This window comes from Vicia villosa, linkage group LG6, assembly GCF_029867415.1.
Source record: "Vicia villosa cultivar HV-30 ecotype Madison, WI linkage group LG6, Vvil1.0, whole genome shotgun sequence".
NCBI lineage: Eukaryota > Viridiplantae > Streptophyta > Magnoliopsida > Fabales > Fabaceae > Vicia > Vicia villosa.
In genome coordinates, this window is record NC_081185.1 from 49213106 (window position 1) to 49233945 (window position 20840).

The window sequence follows — 20840 nt, forward strand, 5'->3', positions numbered from 1 at the left end:
ATATCATGATGTTCCTCCTGTTAAATATTCTGCTAAACCCAAGTTCAATTAGAACTTGTGGAGAACTAACAAGAAAGGACCCAGGAAATTGTGGGTACCTAAGGAGAAGATAATTTCTGTTGCAGATATCCTTGGCGGCAAAGAGGACAAAAAGCAAAATGTCATGGTACCTGGACTCTGGGTGCTCGCGACACATGACGGGAAGAAGGTCTACATTCCAAGACCTGGTGCTTAAACCAGGTGGAGAAGTCATGTTTGGAGGAGATCAGAAGGGCAAAATCATTGGTTCTGGAACCATAAGTCTTGGTAACTCTCCTTCCATAACTAATGTATTTCTTGTAGAAGGATTAACGTATAACTTATTGTCCATAAGTCAATTAAGTGACAATGGTTATGATATAATCTTCAATCAAAAGTCTTGCAAGGCTGTAAGTCAGAAGGATGGCTCAATCCTATTTACAGGCAAGAGAAAGAACAACATTTATAAGACAGATCTTCAGGATCTTAAGAATCAGAAGGTGACTTGTCTTATGTCTGTTTCTGAAGAGCAATGGGTCTGGCACAGAAGATTAGGACATGCTAGTTTGAGAAAGATTTCTCAGATTAACAAACTAAATCTGGTCAGAGGACTCCCAAATCTGAAATACAAATCAGATGCTCTTTGTGAAGCATGTCAGAAGGGCAAGTTCTCCAGACCTGCATTCAAGTCTAAGAATGTTGTTTCTTCCTCAAGGCCGTTAGAACTCTTGCACATTGATCTGTTTGGCCCAGTCAAAACAGCATCTGTCAGAGGGAAGAAATATGGATTAGTCATTGTAGATGATTATAGCCGCTGGACATGGGTAAAGTTCTTAAAACACAAGGATGAGTCTCATTCAGTGTTCTTTGAATTCTGCACTCAGATCCAATCTGAGAAAGAGTGCAAAATCATAAAGGTCAGAAGTGATCATGGTGGCGAATTTGAGAACAGATTCTTTGAGGAGTTCTTCAAAGAAAATGGTATTGCCCATGATTTCTCTTGTCCTACAACTCCACAGCAAAATGGAGTTGTAGAGCGAAAGAATAGGACTCTACAAGAAATGGCCAGAACCATGATCAATGAAACCAATATGGCTAAGCATTTCTGGGCAGAAGCAATAAACACTGCGTGTTATATTCAGAATAGAATCTCTAACAGACCTATTCTAAATAAGACTCCTTATGAATTGTGGAAGAACAGAAAACCCAACATTTCATATTTTCATCCTTTTGGATGTGTTTGTTTTATTCTGAACACTAAAGATCATCTTGGTAAGTTTGATTCTAAGGCACAAAAGTGTTTCCTTCTTGGATATTCTGAACGCTATAAAGGCTACAGAGTATACAATACTGAAACATTGATTGTAGAAGAATCAATCAATATCAGGTTTGATGATAAGCTTGGTCTTGAAAAACCAAAGCAGTTTGAGAATTTTGCAGATATTGATATTGATATCTCAGAAGTTGAAGAACCAAGAAGAAAAGTTTCAGAAGCTGAAAACCAAAGCAGCAAAGAATCAGAAGATCAAGTTGCTGCATCCTTGGAAAATCTGAGAATTTCTGAAGAACCAACTATCAGAAGATCATCTAGACTCACATCTGCTCACTCAGAAGATGTCATTATTGGAAAGAAAGATGATCCTATCAGAACAAGAGCATTCCTCAAGAACAATGCTGAATGTCAATTAGGTCTGGTTTCTCTGATCGAGCCAACTTCTGTTGATCAAGCTCTAGAAGATACAGACTGGATAATTGCCATGCAAGAAGAGTTAAATCAGTTTACAAGGAATGATGTTTGGGATCTTGTTCCAAGACCTAAAGGATTCAATATTATAGGAACAAAATGGGTTTTCAGAAACAAGCTGAGTGAGAAAGGTGAAGTGGTAAGAAACAAAGCCAGACTGGTGGCTCAGGGTTATAGTCAACAAGAAGGAATTGACTATACAGAAACCTTTGCACCAGTGGCCAGGTTAGAATTTATTCGTCTATTAATTTCTTTTGCCACTCAACACAACATCACTCTTTATCAGATGGATGTTAAGAGTGCCTTCTTAAATTGTTACATAGATGAAGAAGTTTATGTCCATCAACCTCCTGGTTTTGAAGACTCCATGTCTCCAAATCATGTTTTTAAATTAAAGAAATCATTATACGGATTGAAACAAGCTCCTAGAGCTTGGTATGAACGTTTGAGTTCTTTCCTTCTGGAAAATGGTTTCACTAGAGGAAAAGTGGACACTACTCTCTTCTGTAAAACATTTAAAAAGGATATTTTAATTTGTCAAATATATGTTGATGATATTATCTTCGGAACATCTAATGCTACACTTGGAAAGGAGTTTGCTGAGTCTATGCAGGCTGAGTTTGAGATGAGCATGATGGGTGAACTCAAGTATTTCCTTGGGATTCAAATCAACCAAACTTCTGATGGAACCCATGTTCATCAAACGAAGTATGTGAAAGAACTTCTGAAGAAGTTTAATCTTTCTGAAAGCAAAGAAGCCAAAACTCCTATGCATCCAACATGTGTCCTAGGTAAGGATGAGGTAAGTAAGAAGGTAGATCAGAAGTTGTACAGAGGTATGATTGGATCTCTTCTATACCTAACTGCTTCTAGACCTGACATTCTCTTCAGTGTTTGCTTGTGTGCTAGATTCCAATCAGATCCGAGAGAATCTCATTTAACTGCGGTTAAGAAAATTCTGAGCTATCTGAAAGGTACTACTAATGTTGGTTTAGTTTACAGAAGATCCAAAGAATACAACTTAGTAGGATTCTGTGATGCTGACTATGCTGGAGATAGAATTGAAAGGAAGAGTACTTCTGGAAGTTGTCAATTTCTTGGAAGTCACCTAATCTCCTGGTACAGCAAGAAGCAAGCAACCATTGCCCTCTCAACAACAGAAGCAGAATATGTTGCTGCTGCTGGTTGTAGCACACAAATGCTCTGGATGAGAAGTCAGCTAGAAGATTATCAGATATATGAGAGTAACATTCCTATTTTCTGTGATAATATTTCTGCTATTTGTTTATCTAAAAATCCTATCTTACATTCAAAAGCTAAACATATTGAGATTAAACATCATTTCATAAGGGACTATGTTCAGAAGGGTGTTATATCTTTAAACTTTGTGGATACAGACCATCAATGGGCTGATATCTTTACAAAACCCCTTGCTGAAGATAGGTTTAAGTTCATTCTGAAGAATATCAGTATGAATTTATGCCCAGAATGAGAAGATGAGAAGATCTTATGTATGAGTATCTTCTGAAATGAGATTGGATTAGTCTTTTATAAGAAGTTTTGATTGTGATCAATTAGAAGTAGTGATTCTGTTATTACTAACGTTTCATTGTCTAAGTTGACTCAGAATCTCTTTAAAAGTAAAACAGCTGTAACTGGCTATCCAGATGGTAAACACGTGTTCACTAATTCTGGACAAGCGTGCGTGCAGTTGAGGGGACGCCTACTTAGGTAACTGTGCTAATCACTTCTTTTGTCATTATTATCTCTCCTCACGTCATGTAACATTAAATGCCATTCATCATTTCAGTTTCTTTTTATACTCTTCAAACGTTTCTTTTCCCTCTATTTATTTCTCTCTCTCTCTCTCTCTCTCTCTCTCTCTCTCTCTCTCTCTCTCTCTTTATCTGCATTTTGCATAAACCCTAGTTTATTCATCTTCAACCTAGCATTCACCATGAATCCGTCTTCAAGTTCCTCTCAAGAGGTTTCTCCACTGAAAACTCGCTACATTCCTTCATCAGAAATGGAAGTTCTGCGTAAATCTTCTGTGGACTCTGATGACTTGGGTGCTTATGGTTTCAAACCAAAAACGAAGACGAAGGCTCAAGGGTGGTCGATCTATTTGAATAGAACGGTTGGAAGGGTTGTCTGGTTCCAGGTTGAGAAACAAATCTCGGGGATCGCTGACATTGATTTCAAGACGGATCTCTCAAGATTCCAAGAAGTCTCAAGTCAGATCTCTTCTGTGATGCTGTTATCACCATTTATCCAAAGGAAGAAGACTTTCTTGAGATATTGGATGATGTTAAGGATCATGTTCTTGACTTCTATGTTAAGGGAAAGTCCTGTTTGAGACATTAACTCTATTCCTGTGAACTGTCTCTCACTTCCTCCTTGAATTCATGCATTCTCTTACAGTGGAGGTTCTAGTCTGGACAAGCATGCGGAGTTTCAAGCTTTCATGGAAAGACAAACTGAGAACACCGCAGGGATTCATGATATGTTAGCTAAGATTATGTCTAAGCTAGGGTTGTAGTCCTTAAGTCCTTGTAGTTTTCGTTGTTTGATTGCATCTGTTATTCTGCATACATCTTTTGTAATCCTGCTTGTTTAATCAATGAAAAGTTTGATTCTGTTTCTTTCCTTTGTCGTTTTCTACATCTGAATCTTTTATATTCTTTTTGATGTTATGACAAAAAGGGGGAGAAAATATATGATAAATGATCTGATTAATATTATCAGTTACCGGGTAAAAAGGCCCCACATTACTAACATAACTTGCAAAGTTCTATGCTTTAAGTTGTGTTGTTGTAGGAATTGAAGATTCTCTTTAAAGATCAACATGAGAAGCAACAAGATGAATCAAGTTCTTGGATTCTTGAAGCAAGCTGAGTGCTATGAAGCTTCAGAATAAGAATCAGAAGCAAGAAGGAAGAATGTTCAGATATTCTGATGATAGAATATGATCTGAAACATTATGTCTATTTGTTCTGACACATTCTATATGGCTCTGATACATATTATGTGTTCTGAAACATATTCTATGTTTTGACTCATTCATGCTGACTTTTGTCGTTTAGTTTTGTTCTGTAACATTTCAGGATGTAGAGATGCTCTGATGATGCTCTGGTACATTCAACAATGTTCTGATACAATCTAGCATGAAGTGATGTAAGAAGAAATTCAAGATCTGAAGCTGTCCCAATGGAAGCAAGAATCAGAAGCTGTGGATGTTCTGAAGATCTAAAGAAATTCAAGTTCTGAAGCTGTCCGATGGAAGCAGAATTCAGAAGCTGGGAATGTTCTGAAGATCAAAGAAATTCAAGTTCTGAAGCTGTCCGATGGAAGCAGAAGTCAGAAGTTGTGAATGTTCTGAGGATCTAAAGAAATTCAATGTTCTGAAGCTGTCCTATGGAAGCAGAAATCAGAAGTCATGAATATTCTGAAGATCAAGCATTGTGAACGTCTCTACTGAAACACTCAGGGAAGTCTTTTATTTATAAAATTCTTCTAGTATTAATTTCAGGGGGAGATTATTCATCTCAGGGGGAGATTGTTAATCTCAGGGGGAGACATATTCACATGCTTATGCTATAGCTGTGTAAATTGTCTTTAGCTGTCCGTTCTTTCTGATCGCAAATTCATATCATTTATATATGTTTTTGTCATCATCAAAAAGGGGGAGAATGTTAGAACAAGATTTGTTCTGATCAATATTCTTAGTTTTGATGATAACAAGGATATGAATTTTGTGTAAGATAATGTGGTACTCTAATAATACATTGCAATTTCCTTTTCAGGAAATATATAAAGAGTATGCACAAATCAGCGCTCAGAAGCTTTGACTCAGAAGGTTCAGCATGTAACATCAGAACATGGTCTGGCAAGACATCAGAAGATGGTCGAAGCAGAATCAGAACATGGGTCTATGGAAGCATCAGAAGAACTTGAGATCAGAAGCAGAAGCACTGAAGTTCTCATGGTATCACGCTCAGAAGCACTTCAAGGTCAGAAGACAAGAAGATGCTATGCACCAAGCTGTTTGACTCTGATGATATTCAAACGTTGTATACACAAACATCAGATCAGAAGAAAGTACAGGTGGCAGGCTACGCTGACTGACAAAAGGAACGTTGGAAGCTATTAAAGGCAACGTCAGTAGACACAGCGTGAACAAGGCTCGAGGTAGTTGACAAAAGCGTGAAACATTAAATGCAATGCTGTATGGAATACGCAAAGCATTAAATGCTCCCAACGGTCATCTTCTCAAGTGCCTATAAATATGAAGTTCTGATGAGAAGCAAGGTTAACCAATCCTGAACGAACTTATTCTGAAAAACTTGCTGAAACGCTGTTCAACTCAAAGCTCAGAAACTTCATCTTCATCAAAGCTCACTATATTGATGTTGTAATATATTAGTGAGATTAAGCTTAAACGTTAAGAGAAATATCACTGTTGTGATTATAGCTTTTCAGAAGCATTTGTAATACTCTTAGAATTGATTACATTAATTTGTAAGTAACTAGAGTGATCAAGTGTTGATCAGGATACTCTAGGAAGTCTTAGCTTGTGTCTAAGCAGTTGTAATTAGAGTGATCACGTGGTGGTCAGGATACTCTAAGAAAGTCTTAGCTTGTGTCTAAGCATTTGTTCCTAGAGTGATCAGGTTGTGATCAGGATACTCTAGAAGACTTAGTCGTGGGCTAAGTGGAAAACCATTGTAATCTGTTGCGATTAGTGGATTAAATCCTCAGGTGAGGTAATTCACTCCGTGGGGGTGGACTGGACTAGTTTAGTTAACAACGAACCAGGATAAAAATAACTGTGCAAATTTTTTTTATCGTTCAAGTTTTTAGACTACACTTATTCAAACCCCCCCTTTCTAAGTGTTTTTCTATCCTTCAGACCAGGGCTATTGGAGTGATACGCACACCTCACATTGGTATTATAGCCACGAGCAGAAGTGCTAGGATTCTTCGGAGGGTCCCTCAGAGTAATCAATTCAATCTTCAACAGATGTTGTAATGCTTGAGCCAGTGACATATTGATCTTCGTGAATTGACGCCTAGGCGTGCCTTGCTTGTTTTGACAACTTTGTTGTGGCACCGGTGTGGAGATCAGAACTGCCCCAACATGTTGGTTGCGTTTATCACGACCTTTCTGGTTGTGCACATCATTAGCCATATGAGGCTTCTCAAGTGAGTTGAAATCAATGATCTTGTCATCAATTAGGTCTTGAATCTTATGCTTCAATGGTCCACAATCCTCGGTATCATGACCAGGACTATCCGAATGATAATCACATCTCGCATGATACTTGTACCCAGGAGTAGGATTGGTATGAAGTGAATATGGAGGCAATAGAGTTATCAAGTTCTGATTGAGAAGTTGTTGCAGAGCTTGAGACAACAATATGTGAAACGGAGTAAGTGATCACTTAGGCTTGGGTCTCTGATTATCTTGACCACCTTGCTGCCTCTGTTGATCCTTCTCCTTCTTGCTTAACAAGGTTTTTCAACTCGTCTTGCCCCTTGGAATCGGATATTATGAGCCTGAAGGTCTTTGACTGATTGCTCGAGATCCATTCGTGTTAAAATAGACAGCGAGAGCGGATGAGAGACCTGTTATGCAATGGTATGAGATGCAAATGCAATGTTTTCAAGGATCTTTAGGAATTTTAGTTTTGCGACGTTAGAAAATGATTGGTCACAACTTTGTCTGAAGAATCTTGGCTTCCGTCTTTGAAAATCCTTCTTTGAGAATCGAGCTCACCATATCGAGTGGGTCATCGCCTCTGATTCGGGATATCTCTAAATTTGAAGGTACGTGGCTAGAGGAAAATAAATCCTCTTGCCCCTTGATAGGTATGGTGTCTTTGAATTGGAAGACATATGGCCAGAGAAAAATAAATCCTCTTGCCCCTTGATGAGAATTTAGTCCTTGATAAGGGCACCTGGAATTGTGCGCCCTAAATTCCTAAGATCCTTGAAAGGGTTAATTAACATGCAATGTTATGATGTCATGATGTTATGTAAATGCAGAACATTAGGCAAAGCGTAAGATAGTAAGGACAAACAAGTCCTATGACGAAACCTGCAAGGAAATCAAAGGGTTAGTAGCACACACAAGCAAGTCACACAAGTGTCCTTAGCTTTAGAGGCTTGCATGAAGTTCATAGGTCAGTACCCTCCCCATTGAAGTTTAGTTGGTTTAACCTGTCCTAAAATAGTAACCGGGTTTTATGGTGCTAATATCCCTGATCTTTCTCGCGGGCATTATCTCAACATGGCACTTGATCGGCCAGCCAAAAACATCCCTAGAGACCAATATCAATGAGTGTAGCATCGAGTATCAACCGGCTTCAGTCAGGAATCCAAAGCCAGCCATCTCGCTACTTCCTATAGGCCACGCGGTAGCCAAATGTCTCCTCGATCATGTTCAAGGGCCATCAGGACAAACCAAAGTGTCACACTAACGGTGGCCACCAGATCAACCATAACGATACATGTCGTACACTCTCCTTGGTCTATTGCCACATACCTAAGGTACACTAGATCCGGATGTAGGATCTTTCACACAACAGAATACCCTAAACAGCCTTTAAAAATAAAGCAATCAAATCAAACAAGTGAAAACATTTAAGTGAATCCTAAACTTTAAGGTAACCCCTCTTTTTATTCGAAAGCATTCCCAGCAGAGTCGCTAGTTCTGTAATACGGTGGGAGAACTGACTTTTTTAAATGTTGCGGATAGCAAGAGTCGCCACAAACTTTTATTTTATCCAATTTATAGAAAGGCTAAAAGAACAGAAAAAAAACCTTTTTTAAAGACTTTGAGTTCGGGGGGTAAGTTATACAAAGGGAAGGTGTAAGCACCCTTTGTATCCATGGTTATCCATGGGCTCTTAATTGCTTAGCTCACTTTTTGTTTGAATTGTTTGGAAAGTGGTGTGTGAATAGTAAAAACTTTGAAGAAGAACTTTAGCTTGTAAATAAGCGTAGTCTTTTTGAATTTGATTTTGAAAAAGAATGGGAAAAGATTTTGAATTTAGAGCAAGCAATTAGTAGCAACTACCCTAAGTTTTAAAATTTGTTCTTTTAGCTTTTCAGGGCTATCCATACCATAGGAGGGTAGGAAATCCTTTTATTGGATGTAAAGGGTCATCGGAATTATCGTTCTCCATAAGACTAACCCTGCCATAGAGAGGGCAGGTAGTCTAAGGAAAGGATATAATAGTCATTTAATCTTTAGGCAACAGGCGAGGATACCTTAGCAATGGGGACAATCATCCTTTATAAGGCAACCTCGAGGGACAAAATGGATGATGAATGAACTGAGGGAAACATTTGCTTTAGTTATCCTCGGAATCGAGGGACTTTACTATTTTAAAGGCAACAAATAATAAGGCAACAAGGCAGCAAATAATAAGGCAACAGGCAAAAAGAGAGGTTACCCTAAAGGTGTGTGTGTGGCACAATCACGTGGTTAGATTCAGTTATCTTATCTTGTAATTTGTTATTCTAGGTTAATTCAAGGCTTTCACTCCCTAGGATTACTAACCACGCAGTTTAAAAGAATACAGAAATTAAAGGCAGAATTTAAAAATCCTACGCTATTACAATAAACACATGCGGGGAAGGGGAAAGCAAAAGGAAAAAAGAAAATAATTAATTCAGGGTAAATGGCTTGAGCCTTCATCGATCCTTGATCAACCTTTTTGATCAAGTTTGGTACGCCTTAGATGGATCATGGTACGCCTGCAGGCTCACGTGCGTTGGATGGAGGGAGTGCTTGATCTGATGGAAAAGCACTAAGGGAACACGGTATCCAAGTAAGTCATAACACACTGAATCATTTCGATCTTCAAACCAATACGCGCGCGCTTTCTACCCACTTCGGGGACGGCACCTCATCATCTTCAACCTTCATCCGACGTATTAGGTCATGTACCTTTTACCTACGGACAAGGTTTCGTAGCCATAGCCCTGCATGCTATAAAATCCACAAAACACAAAAAAAAATGTTTCGCGACCCCATGAATGGAATCGTCCAGACCTCACGAATCTAATGGCACACGTAATTGGATCTAATTTTGCCTAAAACGAAAAGCCCTAATTGAGAGCTTCGAAACCCTACAATGGCAAAACACTCATAGCAGCATATAAATGCAATTAACGTTCCAGAATCGATCATAACATCATTCTAATCATAAATATGCAACCAAATTTTGCTTAAAGGCATGAATAATGGAAATCGAGTTCATGAAAGATGGTGCAAACCGTGGAAAATTAGGGATGATTCTTGGTGCTTCAAGGCTTGGTAATGATCTGGAATGAATCAGGGAAGCTTGAGGAACGTGCTTTGATAACTGACAACTCCTGAATTGGCTTGTAATTAGGAATTCGAGTCTGGAAGTTTCTTGAATATGAAGGGCTCGGCTTAGGGCTTTCTGATGCTGCAAAAACTTGTCCTTAGGGTCTGGAACAAGTATGTATTTATAGGAGATGGTTTTGTAGCAACCTGCCCAAAAAATTAAAGATTTTAGAGTCGCCACCTATTTTACTAGGGCGAATAGGAAACCCTACGAAGTTTTAGAGAAATCTGGGTAAGATATTATATTCAGGTCAAGGGAAGGTGTTAGGCACCCTTAACCCTTTCCTAAAGTTTTGTGTTTAAAGTAAAGGTTTATGACTAGAATAATTAAAGTTAATAGCTAAGGAAATGAATAGGGTGAACGGCAAAATTCGAACCTAACTAGAATTTTGGGGAAGGGGACTCGCCTTGTTGCCAAGTGCCTACGTACCTCCTTATGGAGGATCAGAGTCTACGTAGTTTGGGCAGGGTTGTACGCCTTAGAATTTGATATGAGGTGGTTTGAAGGTATTTTGAATTACCTTATCGTAGTTTCGAAATTTGTGGTTTGCAAGGTATTTTAAATTACCTTATCGCAGTGATGAAAATCTGTAGTTTGAAGATGAAGAAGTGTTTTAAGATTTGGCGTACAACCCTGATTTTAATTTGTACTATTAATCGCAATGATCAATAGGTTTGATCACCATAATTAACATATTAGTAAAGAATTGCTGGCAATTCTAATCGATTGATTCGATTATCACTTTTAGCAAATTGATGTGTTTTAGAAATTAATTATTTAATTTTTATCGTTATCCCTCATAATCGATAGATTCGATTACAAATAATAACGAATTTTTAAAGGGAAATATGCTAATTATCGCAACCAATAAGATGGTTGAAACCTTTTAGCAAAATAAAATCCTATTTTTAAAATAATTGATTAAATAATCAAATAGTCGATTATTACCCATCGCGGCCAATAGATTTAGTCGAAACGAATAATAAATTAATTTTAATATTTATCATATTTTAATTTAATTACAAAAATTAGATTTATAAATATAAATAAATATTAAAAGTTAATTAAATAAATAGTTAAATAATTAAAATAAAATATTAATTAAAAGGTTTTTATTCAGTGTGGCTTGGCTGAGGGTGTATGGTATGAGGAACAAGTCCGGGGCGTTAGATCTAGAGAAGATGCCATCACATGGCTGGCTATTGAAGGTGCATGGTAGAATAGATGACCCTGGGCGCATGGGATCATAGAATGAAATTTATGAAAAAATATATATAAAGGGCCAGGGATCGAACCCTGGACCCTTGGGTGACCAACAAACACACGCACCAACCCAACCACAAGCACAACGCGTTAACCAAACGCATTCAATTAATTATATAAAAAAACAAACGACTAAAAAACGCGTGCGTAAATTTGAATAGGCCAACAGGACGATGACACGCCATCATCTTCCTCAGGGGACCTGCAATTTTCTGGAAAAATTTGCTACGAACTTGCTATGATAACTTTCGTAGCATAATGACCTAACAATTTCAAAATCCACATACGAGGATATAAATCTTTCGCGACCCTCTCCCTCTTTTCGTCCAAGGGTCACGAACCCAGCTATTACCCTAATTCCCCCCAAATTTAACCCCAAACAAGAAACCCTAACTCGGTCAACAATGGTGAACCATATCAAGAGTGCCCAGAAATTCAATTAAAGGTCCAAAAAAATTCACAACAATCATGCCAATCATAATATGCAAACAAATCGCTATGAGGATGCGTAAATTATTGCAATCGATTCAAAACTCAAAGCAACATACCTGGGCTTATATGGAGGTTATCTGGGGGTGTTGATGCAGAGCAACAATCCAAACAGGTTCAGAGTGATCCAAGGAACACGTAGCAAGCTTTAGAATCATTTGAATCCTCCTAAATCTCCCAAACCGAATGTGAGTTCTTGGAGAATTTTCTTGTTCTTGAATGTGCACCTCTGCCCAGAATTTCGACCCCTATTCCATTGGCCTATGTTTACTACTTATAGAGGAACAAATTAGGTCAAAACAAAATAGTCCAAAACCCTTTGAATCCAATCTTGAAGATTTGAGAAATTTGATTTTTAAAACTTTCTATTTCAATCCAATCTTGCATCAATTTTATTCAATCACTTAGCCACGAAATTGTGTTGAAAATCTGCAATAAATGTTGATTGGAATTGATCAATATAAGTCCTAGAATCCAATATTTGATTTTCCTTTCAATTAAACAACTTTAAATCACTTTTTAAATGAAATAAAATCATATAAAAGTCAAATAAAATGATATAAGTCGTGGCCAATGATTTGGATAACTTGGATAGCTTGTGGACCAAGACTAAACCACAAAAAGTTAGGCCCATTTGCAAGAAACTCCAATTTGAACCCCTTTTATTTCACCTTTTTCCTCCAAAATTGCCCAACTTTAGCAAGACATATCTCCCTCAATTTTTAAGATATGAAGGAGTTCTAGGATTTTTTGGAAATCTCAAGATGTCCTCTATAAGACACTTTGGAACATATTTTTCATTTGGAGATTTTATCTTGATGATATGCCCTTTGACAAAAAACTTCTTTTGGTTGACTTTTGAAAAGGACCTATCATCTTTTCTACCATATCTCCCAAATGATGCATTTCTGGCCTTGGCATGTGAGAGACAAAGTTGTAGAGAATCCAATTTCCTTCAAAATAGGCTTTGAGTGAGAAATTTCTGATGTTCCATGTGTAAGTTATGTCTGGTCAAAGTACAATTAACCTTTTAGACCAAAAAACCCTAATTTAGTAACTATGCCCTTTGTTGATTTTGAAGCTTTTCCTTGATGAATAATGATGAACCTTTGATCAAATGATGAATGATACTTCATAATATTGTTGTTAACCAAAAATCAGGAGTTTTGACTATACTTTAACCATAGTTGACTTTTAGGTCAAACTAGTCGACTGTGGATCATCTGAGCCATTGAATGGGAAATCCTTGGAGTTGAAACTTGCCTTTTGACATGGAGATGTTTTGAAACATAATGAGTCATATGAAATTCATTGGGGATCTTATTTTATCCGTTTCCTTAGGAGGATACAAAACCCTAGTTCAGGAGATCCTTGCTTAGGAGAAGGCTTTGATAAAACCCTTGAGCCTTAAGCCATTGAAGTTGAAATGAAGAGGGCAAATTTTGGAGTATGACAGCTGCCCCTGTTCAATCTTCTTAAACCGGAGGATGTAGATCGGCTTGTATGCCTATTGGAGTATGCGGTGGAAGAGGATTGAACACTAGAATACCCAGAAATTTGCGCTTGCTGGTGCGGGAAACAATTTTAGAGATGGGATTAAAGATGCCATCCGGTTGTTTTGACAAGACGCCCGTATAAAGAAAATGCTTTTCATACTTGGATCATACGCATTGATTGTATCCGAGGAGAGATGAAGTAATGTCTTACATAAGACTACCTGAAGAGGTTCCTGAATAGGGTATATCAATGACCGACATAGAGAAGATTGGGCTTTAAACAAAGCTTGGGAAGAAATGTCTTAGAGAAGACTAACTAAAAAACTCCCTAAAAGGGCAAGTGATGTTTTAGGAAGGATCGGATAAATATTCTAAGGGAGATTACTTAGAAAAGTATGATATGTCTTAAACAAGACTGACCTAGAAAGGCTGGGATACGCCTTAAACAAGATTCACCTGGAAAGGCTCTTAGACAGGATATGAGATGTCTTAAACAAGACTCACCTAGAAAGGCTCCTAGAGAGGATAAGAGAGGTCTTAGAGAAGACTACGTAGAAAGGTTCCTAGAAATGATGATAAGCGTCTCGGAAAAGACTACCTAGAAAGGATAAGAAATTCTTTGATTGTCTCTGAATTGCCTTCGGAATGAAGCATCAGAATTGTATCTGTGAGTGTTAAGATTGAATCGTTGATACGATCATATTTGCACCGTACTTGGATGATAATATCCTTTTGATTATGAAGTGACCTTAAAAGGCAACGTTAATTTTATGCAATGTCATGATGCATGGGTCATGTAATGAGATTCTAAAAATAAATGAGAATCTTGTATGTTGTGTATGTATGACGATCCTGCATTGTAGGTCGTAAATAATACAGGCGTAGGAAGGCCAGTTATGCAACAATGCTCCTTATGTGATACTAGCGTGATTTCCCCAACATCAAAAATTTTGAGAGACGTACCCCTTAACCTGAAGGAAATATCCTTAGAGGGAGCTCGAATTTTACCACGTCATGCCACGAACCTGATATGCACTGCCCCAGTATTTGAATTCTTGAAAAAATATGGTTCATGGATGTTTCTAATTTTGTCCAAATTTCAATCCAATCTTCACAAATTTCATTTGCACGAATTTTAATTGATTGAGAGGTATAATTGATGATTAGATATGATTCTTTTATGCCTTTGAATCAAATATTTGATTTTCTTTTGATTTATTTGATTTTAATCCTTTTCTAATTGAATAAAAAATCATAATAAATTAAATAAACCAAATAAATTCGTGGAAATAATATTTGAGGTCTTGGATATCATAAGGATGAGGATTGGATCATCAAAAATTGGGCCTTTTTCCAAAAAGATCTCATTTGAACCATGTTATTTCACATTTTTGTTCTCAAAATTGTCCAACTTTGACAAGGTATATCTCCCTCAATTTTTGAGGCATTGAGGAGTTCTAGGACTTTTTGGAAACCTCAAGATGTCCTCTACGATCCACTTTGGAAAAGTTTTTCCATTTTAAGATTTTATCTTGATGATATGGGCTTTGACAAAAAACTGCTTTTGGTTGACTTTAAAAAAGGACCTATAATCTTTTGATCCATATCTCTCAAATGAAGCATTTTTAAACTTGGCATGTGAGAGACAAAGTTGTAGAGAATTCAATTTCCTTCAAATTGAGCTATGGATGGGAAATTTCTGATGTTCCATGTGAAAGTTATGGCTGGTCAAAGTTCAGTTGACTTTAGGTCAAAAAACCCTAATTTAGAAACTTTAGGTTTTGTTGATTTCTGAACTTTCCTTAATGAATCATGATCAATCCTTGATAAAATGATGAATGATACTTAAAAAAAAGGATGATGACAAAATATCAGGAATTTTGACTGTACTTTGACCACAGTTGACTTTTAGGTCAAATTAGTCGACCGTTGACTTTCTGAGCAATTGACTGAGCAATCCTTTGAATTGAAGCCTGAATTTTGTCATAGTGATAATTCAAAACATCATGAACCATCTGAAATCCCTTAGAGACCTTTATTCATTCATTTTCTTCAGAGAATTCAAAACCCTAGTTCAGGAGGTCATTGTCTAGGAGAGTGTGCTATTGAGTGTTGAACTTTGGTATGAGTTTTGGATGGTGAAATGAGATGGGAAAATTTTGGGGTATGACAGTAGGCCTCACTAATCATATTTCTATTTTTCATAAAATAGAGAAATTTGTGAAAAAAGGGAATTAGAAGCAAAAAGAGCCAAAGCGGGAGAACAAAGAAGATACATGAAAGAGGAACAGAAGAGGAAGAGAACCTTCATAAGATTCAAGCTCTAAGGTAATGGGGGACTCTTCGGGTTAGTGATTATCATGCAATCAAGGATATTAAAACTGATTAGGATTGTTATTTGATTCGATTGCATGTTTAAGTTTTAGGGTTTTGGGGGATTTAGGTTGTTTATGTTGATTTGATGCAATTGATGAATTGTTTTGGTGTTAGATGACCTCTAAGATGTGTTATAATTGTAGTATGTTACATTACATAGTGATGTTTTGGTGTGGGAATTATTATGGTGTGATTGGAGTGAAACTGAGAGAGGAAGGATGTTAAAATCGCAGCAAAATTCTGCATAAAACGCAGCATGCGTCGACCTGGGAGAAGCCTACGTCGACCTAAACGAACCAGCAAAGGAGGGAACCTATTTTCCTTCAGCCTGCGTCGACCTGCTTTGAGCCTGCGTCGACCTAAGTAACCCAGAAAGGCAAAAATCTGGTTTCCTTCAGTTTGCGTCGACCTGAGCAATATTTGCGTCGACCTAAGCAGCATCCAATTCTTGACAGATTTTATAAAGACCATAACTTTTGATCCGTAACTCCGTTTTATGCACTGTTCGAAGTGTTAGGAAGCTAATGAGATTATCTATATGATATGATAGAGTTGGTTGATGTTGAATGGTTTAATTTTGATTTTAATATATGGATAACATGTGACTTACTTATGTATGCATTATGAATTAATGACTTGTGACTAATATTCATAGATGTGTTAAGTGATGTGATATCCATGATATTTGAGATGAATATATATATATATATACTATTTGAATATGTCGTATTGATAATGATCATTTAAATGTGTATGTATCGAGATGTGGATTGAATAATGATGATGATAGAACTGAATACATGTGATTGATTGATGTGTGTATAGTGATGCATTGTTTGGCATTGAAGTCATGTTGTGTATATTGTGCAATGTTGGAAAGATGTGATTTTGTAGTTTAAGAGATAGAGATCGTCTTAAATGCATGAGTCTTGTTTTGTTGCACACTTACACAAGCATGAGTCTTTGAAAGTGGCAATGTCGGGTAATCTAGCGAAGATTATTTGCTTGTCCCAAATCTAGCGCCGAATGAGATTTGAAAGCTTAACGCCGAATGGAGATTTTAGGTGGTTATCTAGTCTAGAAAGGAAAGACAATCGGCGACGATAACGAATGGAATCCACATGCATGTCTCATTGAGTCACACTTGAGTCACCCGTGCCGGTGTGAAATATTGTTGTTGGTGTGATTTATTTGATATGAATTGTGTGGAACAGTGTTGATGGATATGCATATATGTGGATTTGTTATTCATTTGAAATGAATAGTTGTTGTGTTATGAATGTGATATATGTGATTGGAACATATGTGATGTAGATGTAAATTTATATGTACTAATGTTATATGTATATATGTGTGGATATGTGAATCATGTTTGATTGATGATGATACATGGTGTCATACCCCAAAATTTTCCCATCTTATTTCTCTTAATTCAAAACTCAGATCAAGGTATAAAGCTCAAAGACATCCCTCCTAAAAACAATGACTCAAGGGACTAGGGTTTTGTTGTTTTGAAGTAAATCAATGGATCCAAAGCTACAAGGCATCCCATATGGTTTATGATATTCCAAACTACCTCCATGACAAAATTCAGGGCTCAATTCAAAGAGTTGATCACTCAATTACTCAGAAAGTTAACAGCCGATTGATTTGACCTAAAAGTCAACTATGGTCAAAGTACAGTCAAAACTCCTGATTTTTTGTCAACATTATCATTTTGAAGTATCATTCACCATTTGATCAAGAATTGATCATGGTTTATCAAGGAAAGATCAGAAATCAACAATTCCAAAAGTTTCTAAATTAGGATTTTCAAAGGAGAAAGTCAACTGAACTTTGACCAACCATAACTCCTACATGGAACATCAAAAATTTCCCATACAAAGGTCATTTTGAAGGAAATTGAATTCTCTACAACTTTTTCTCTCACATGCCAAGTCTAAAAATGCTTCATTTGAGAGATATGGAGCAAAAGATTATAGGTCCTTTTTGAAAGTCAACCAAAAGCAGTTTTTTGTCAAAGCCAATATCACCAAGATAAATTCTCCAAACGGGAAACAGCTTCCAAAGTGGCTTGTAGAGGACATCTTGTGGTTTCCAAAAAGTCCTAGAACTCCTCCATATCTTAAAAATTGAGGGAGATATGCCTTGTCAAAGTTGGACAATTTTTGAGGAAAAAATGTGAAGTAAAGGGCTCCAAAATGAATCTTTTTGCAAAAGGACCCAATCCTTTTTGATTCAATCTTGTTCCCTAAGCCATTAAAGATACTCAATCTCAAAGCCACGAAAATATGATAAATATTTGATTTTGTTTGAATTTTATTTCAATAAAATCACGGATTTAGTCAATATTTGGAAGAAAAATTGAAAAGATTTGATGTTTTCTTAGTTCCAATCATATCCAATCTACATTCACTCAAAAATATCAATCAAATTTCGTGTGCCAACTAATTGGAAAAAGATTAGATCACATTGGAAAATTTAGAAAGATTTAGAAACATATTTTCAATCAAATTTGTCATATTGCAAATCAAAGATTCAAATGGATTCTTGCCATAATTCTTACCCTAATCCATTCTCCTATATAAACACAAGTGTTTCAGATGCAAGTTTTCACGAATTTCTGCCTCCAAGAACCCTAATTGAGTTCTAAAAATTTCAAGAAAAAGTGAGATTCGGTTTTGGAGTTTAAGAAAGATTCAATCCAATCCAAGGCTTCCAACACGTTCCCTGAACTCTGAAGCAATTGGAACCATCACACGACATCAATACTCCCAGATTTGCCTCCAATAGGCCACGGTTTGCGTTTTTAAAAAAACTCTTCGATCTCCATAATTTATGCATCCTCATCATGTTTTAATCGCATATATATGTTTGTTGTGTTGTGTTGATCATTCCTGGGTTGTGAATTTGTTTGTTACGTGCATATATTGTGATTTGCCATGCTAGGGTTCGAAGCTCCAAATTAGGGCTTTTCTATTTAAGGCAAAATTAGGCAAAATCAATGCCATAATCATGCTCAGGGATCCTGGACAATCCCTTTGGTGTGGTCGCGCCAAATTTTTGTGTTGTGTTTGGGTTCTTTTGATTTTTCACAGGTGTAGAAAGTATGGTTCTATTACAGCGTGCATGCAGAAGCGGTGTAAAAGGCGTGTTACAGGTTTTGGGTGAAGAAGACAATGAGGTGTCGTCGTGTGGTTGGCTGGTTTGAATCTTTCGCGCGTGCGTTTTTGTTCCACAGCTAAAAGGATCTGGTGCGACCAGTTCTTCGCGCGTGTCATGCACCTTCAAATTCCATCCTTCATATCTCGCTCCTCCTCAATCCAACGCATGCCATAGCGCAACCACACCATGGACCTCATGCGTGCGCCGCACCAGATCAAAAGTTAAGAATTTCTGAATTTTTTTTATTTTTAATTACACAGCCTATTTTCTTTATATATATATATATATATAAATATATATATATGGTTTTAATAAATATAAAAATCCTTTTATTTATTTTTCTTAACAAAAGTTATTTCAAATTTCTTTTTTTACAAGAAATATTAAAATAAAAGATAATCATTTTAAATTAACTATTTATTCAAATTAATTTAAAATTGTTTAAATTACTTATTTAATTATTAATTTTTTTCTATTCATTGATTAAAAATAAATGCTAGGGGTAGATATTTAATCGAAACCCGATTTTCACCGATTTAATTAGTTAGGTTGAAAAACCAATAATTAATTAAATTGATTTTATTTATTCTGTTAATCCTATTAATTCGTACCCTAATCAGGGTTTACGAAGATCATGTCTACACTGAAGTCGTTTTCCTTGTGCAATTTTTTCAGGGTTAGCACCAGGATTTCCTCCGACTACGAGCCATATCAGATCAAAGCTAAGTCCCTGATTCTATTCTTTTAATTTAAATATTTATTTTTTTTGCCTTTTAATTTAAATATTTATTTTTGCCTTTTATTTTAATTATTTCTTTTTGCCCTTCTGATTAAAAATTATGGTTTTATATTCAATATCAACGAACGGGCCATACACTCACCCCTTTGGGTTTATTTCTCTTTTTTTTCAAATTTTCAGGGTTAGCCAACTGTCAAAGCTCGATTAGTCGGTAACCCTAAAACCTCACTCATTTTAATTTCTTCTTTAAATTATTACTTATGTCAAACCCTATTGGGGTTTAAGTTTATTGCTTTTTCTTTTTTTTCCCCATCCCCATGGCTGATTATGTAACTGTTTCCTTGTTGTATTGTGTGGCCTTAAAGGCACTTAAAACTGTATATTATATTAACTCCGTGGTTAGTAATCCTGGGGAGTGGTAACCTCGAATTGAATTAGAATCATTAATTTTACAAGATAATTTATTTTGAATCTGATCACGTGATTGTTACACCCACACACCTTTTATGGTAACCTCTCTTCTTGCCTATTGCCTGTTGCCTTGTGTTTTTCAGTGCAGAATAGCCAAGTCCCTCGGATACGAGGATACCTCAGCAATGTTGCCCTCGGTTCATTCTTAAGATCATAGGTCCCAAATGATGCTGCCTTTGAATCGCTAATATGATCTCGTCCCTCGAAGTTGCCTACGAAGTGCTGAGGTATCCTCTGGTTGCATAACAATGGCTATTCTGATCCTTCCCTTAGACTACCTGCCCCTCTATGGCAGGGACAGTCTTGTGGCAAACGATGATTCGACGACCCTTTAACCTCCAAATAAAAGGACTTCCCTACCCTCTTATGGTATGGATAGCCCTTAAAGGCTAAAAGAACATTTTTCATCTAACCAGGTAATTTGCCCTTAATTGCATGCTTTGGTTTAAAACTTCTTTTTCTACTCTTTTCTAAAAACTCACAAGGCTACGCTCATTTGCGAGCTAAAGTCCTTGTTTCTTCTTCTTCTACATTTCTAAACTTTTGAAAACAAAAAGAGCAAAGCAATTAAGAGCCCATGGAAAACCATGGATGAAAAGGGTGCTTTACACCTTCCCTTTGCATAAATTACCCCCCAAACTCAGTTTTCTTTTAAAAAGGTTTTTTCTGTTCTTTTAGCCTTTCATTAATTTGGATAAAAT